The following is a 4,491-nucleotide window of genomic DNA, read 5'->3' as shown; positions in this document are numbered from 1 at the left end:
TGATGGCGCACCTCCCCTTAAAAGAATTTGGGCGAGGTAAGCCCAAACTTTCTGATTATGGCCCCAATTGTCCTGATTTGTCAATCCTTGAATCATCTGGAAAAGAAGGCCCCAATTGGCCTGATCTGTCAATCCTTTCTTCAGATAATAGGTGCGTTGTGATGACGCACCTCCCCTTAAAAATAATTGGGCCAGGTAAGCCCAATATTTTCGAGTATGCCGCCGTCTTGCGAAGGTAGCATTTTTGGTGGTGCATAAAGCACCCAATAAAGGGGGGATAGCCGTTCCTTTATACTCGTGGCGACGCGAGTATCCAGCCCTCGTCTTGGCAGCTACAGCGCCAATTAAACGAGCAGCAGCCGTTCTTTTATACTCGTGGCGACGCGAGTTTGCAGCTCTTGTGATGATGCCTCCAGCGCCAAGTGAAATAGGACTTGCCATTCGTTTATACTCGTGGCGACGCGAGTTTCCAATCCTTATAATGACGCATAAAGCGCCCAATGAAGAGGAACTAGCCGTTCGTTTATACTCGTGGCACCGTGAGTGTTGGACTGCTCTCCTAGCAGCTTGCAAATAAGCCATTCTTTTATACTCCTGGCGACGGGAGATCTTTATCCTTCGAAGATGTACTCTATTCAAGTACCAAATAGTAACTGGATAAATGGCCGTTCGTTTAGGCTCCTGGCGCAGGGAGCTTGGTATCTTTTCAGGCTGAACCTGAGAAGTGCCCGTTTCTTCATTCTCCCGCGGCAAGGAGTCTTCCAGGTAAGATGTGCCCGTTCCTTTATTCTCCCGCGGCAAGGAGTCTTCAAGGTAAGATGTGCCCGTTTCTTTATTCTCCCGCGGCAAGGAGTCTTCAACTGCACACATGCCCGTTTCTTTATTCTCCCGCGGCAAGGAGTCTTCAACATAATGTGAAGAAAAGTTGTCCGTTTCTTTATCCTGCTGGCACAGGGAGTCTATGAAGAGATCATCAATAAGCATAGCCATTCGTTTACCCTCCTGGCAGAAGGAGCCTTCGAAAAGATAATCAATATGCATAGCCATTTCTTTATCCTCCCGGCACCAGGAGTCTTCATTTTGATGTGTGGCCATTCGTTTACCCTCCTGGCGCAAGGAGCGTTCGAAAATATGATCAATCTGCATAGCCATTTCTTTATCCTCCCGGCGCAAGGAGTCTTCAACAAACTCTTTGGCCGTTCGTTTATCCTCCCGGCAAAAGGAGTCTTCAACACAAAGTGTTACCGTTCGTTTATCCTCCCGGTATAAGGAGTCTTCCACATAACCTGTGGCCGTTCGTTTATCCTCCCGGCTAAAGGAGTCTTCAACACAAACTATTACCGTTCGTTTATCCTCCCGGTATAAGGAGTCTTCCACATAACCTGTGGCCGTTCGTTTATCCTCCCGGCTAAAGGAGTCTTCTATATAAACTTTCGCCGTTTGTTTATCCTCCCGGCATAAGGAGTCTTCGACATCCAGGATGGCCGTTTCTTTATTCTCCCGGCTAAAGGAGTCTTCACAATAAGATGTCGCCGTTTCTTTATTCTCCCGGCCAAAGGAGTCGTTTAATTGTAGCTCATGGTGAAGGACCGTATCTTTATCCTCCTGGGTCAAGGAGTGAAGGAATGTGTTCACAATCTCTTGTATGGCCCTTTCTTTATCCTCCTGGGTCAGGGAGTCTTCAATTCTGCCCTTATCTGAATATAACTGATACTCTTGACACCCGACCATGACCTCCAGCAGCCCGACGATACCAAAGGGAGGGTCACCAATCCGCGAACTCGCATCCGGCTCCGTCTGGCCCCTTTTTCCCTTGAGGGCTTCACCCCATCGCGGCATAAACTGGTCCATGTCGGTCTTCTTCAACTGTAGGATTTCATCATCTGAACTTGGGAGCTCGGTTTCTGCCTTCACCTCTTCAAACCTGACAATGGCCTCCAGCAGCTTTATGGGATGGTCAGCAGCCCGCGAGTTCGAACTCGACTCCGTCTGAGCGCTTGTTCCCTTCAAGATGTCACCCCGTCTGAGCATAACCTTTGCCATGTCAATCTGTTGTGAGGAGATACAGACCGCTCTCCCTTGCTGACGATTATCTTCCTGAATTGCTTCTGACTTGACTTCATCTGCTATAAGATTTGCATTCTGCTCTGCTTCGTCTTCTTCTTCTGCTGCTTGTACTTCTTCTTCTTCTTCTTCTCCGTTTTCTTCTTGTCTTCTAGCCGTTCGTTTATTCTCCCGGCTCAAGGAGTCTTCAAAGATGTTAGTGTGGAATATGGCCATTCCTTTATCCTCCCGGCTCCAGGAGTCTTCACCTTGTGATCTGGCCATTCGTTTATCCTCCCGGCTCAAGGAGTCTTCACCTTGTGATCTGGCCATTCGTTTATCCTCCCGGCTCAAGGAGTCTTCATAGCTGAATGGATCATGCGAGTACGAACTCGACTGCATGCCATAGGGGGGGAAAACTGCTTGGGAATGGGCTAAAATTGCCTCATCCACGACATTGCATTGTTCCAGTATCACTCCATCTGATAATAGATGCGACTCTGAGGTCGTCTTTTCTTCAGCACATTCTTCTATCAAGACGTCATGAAATAAATAACTAGGCCCAAAGGCCATTGGTAAGCATACTGGAGCTTGATTGGCCACGGTTTCCTTTATACTCGCCCATGCCACCACGAGTTCTTCATGTTGCTCTTCTGTCTCTGAATCCGACCCAGAGGTCGCTTGCCATTCTTCATAGTCTTCAATAAGCACTCCATCTACCATGTAACTGGGCATACTGGCCCCTTGTATGTAAACTGGAGGCTTCTGGGCCACGGTTTCATTTATACTCGCCCGTTCCATTACGAGTTCTTCATACTGATTCTTCATATATGACTCACTGCCCACAACTGATTCATCTGGACCCAATGGTTGCTCAAACTGTGGCTGCATACTTACTTCTGGAGAATGACTATCCTGTGTGTTGTGATCATCAACTGAGTCGTCACGCCAGCTTTCGGCTCTCCAATAATACTGCTCATAGTCTGCTTCTTCTTGACGGACCCTTTGCTCATCTTCAGCATCGGAATCTGTATATACTGAATTCATACTACTGAGCTGTACCTGGACATTATCCTGCGTTTGTTGAATGTGTGCTGCCAGCGCTTGCTTCATCCTTTCTACCATCTGAGGTAGCATTATTTGTTGCTCGGGAGTCAATTTGCCCTGTGATATCCTCTGTTCAGCCATGTCTATGGTGCGTTCTGCTGCAGACAAACAATCTGGATCATTCAATATATGTTCTGCACCGCTAGCACTTTCTGACTCGTATTCACTATCAGAGGAGTAGCCTTCAACATCTTCTGTAACCTGGCATACTGGGATTATATCAATTTGCCTTTTCTCATCTGGCATACCTCCCTGTGCAATGATTTCACCATATTTTTCTGTCATGCCCATTTTCAATTTGCGCTCCACCATCACAAGGTCGAATTCCATATTTTTATTGTGTTCCTCAGACCACTCGACCATGTTATCATTTACTTCTTCAAGCTTGATTTTGAGATGTATCTGATGTTGCTTAACAAGCTTCAACTGAGTGTCTAGATCTACTTCTTCATGCTTCGAAAAAGGATAGCCACCTTGCAGCCACTTCACCTTTGTGGCCCAGAGAACTCTTCTGTCATTTTTAAAATCAAACCATTGGGCCAAAATTTTATATTTTTCGGCATAAAAATCTTCAATTTGCCGTTTTTCGGCCTCATTTTTGGACCAGTGAATCAAAATCTTGTGTTTTTCAGCATAAAACTGCTTATTTTGCAGTTTTTCGGCCTCTTTTTCGGGCCTATCCACACTTTTGTGCTCATTTTTCACTTTTCCAGCACCTTTCTTCTTTTTACCCATCCTACTTTGCCCAGGCTCACTCACCCGGGGGTCATTACGCACCAGCCGAGGAGTTTGCTCTGATACCAAGTGTGACGACGACCTCTCGGTGCCGTCTTTGGGTAGGCAGCACCCACCCTATGGAGCCTGCCTCATGAGGGATCACCCTCTAATCGGTAGCCCCACAGCAATGCGGAAGCGTTTTTGGAGGTAACACGGAACGCGACACGGAACGCGTCACGGAAAACCGCAGGTAACACGTAACGGGCAAGGTAACACGACACGGAAATGAGGTAACTCGATTTGTATATTATGAAGTGCAACGGAGGCACGAGAATAATTACAAGAAGCCAAGAAGGCTAGAGGGACGAGAAATCACAGATAGAGGGTGGACGCTATCAACTTGCATACCACGACGCCATCATGTGGGTGAGGGAGGAGTACTACCCTCATAGGTGTTTTCGGCTCCAACGGCAAGGCATACCTACAAAGCCCGAAATTTTCCTTGGGGGGGGGGAAGGGCGCCTCGCGACATGGCGTGTTGAGGGGGGGCCGAATTTTGGAGGGGGGGGGCCGGGAGCCGAATTTTGAAGGGGGGGGGGGGCGAAATTTTGAGGGGGGTGGGGG

The sequence above is a fragment of the Lygodium microphyllum genome, unplaced genomic scaffold (assembly GCF_053477565.2).
Source record: "Lygodium microphyllum isolate KBCC unplaced genomic scaffold, Lygodium_microphyllum_v1.1.10 scaffold_152, whole genome shotgun sequence".
NCBI classification, from domain to species: domain Eukaryota; kingdom Viridiplantae; phylum Streptophyta; class Polypodiopsida; order Schizaeales; family Lygodiaceae; genus Lygodium; species Lygodium microphyllum.
The sequence above is the reverse complement of the archived record's forward strand: the minus strand, read 5'-3'. Positions refer to the sequence as shown.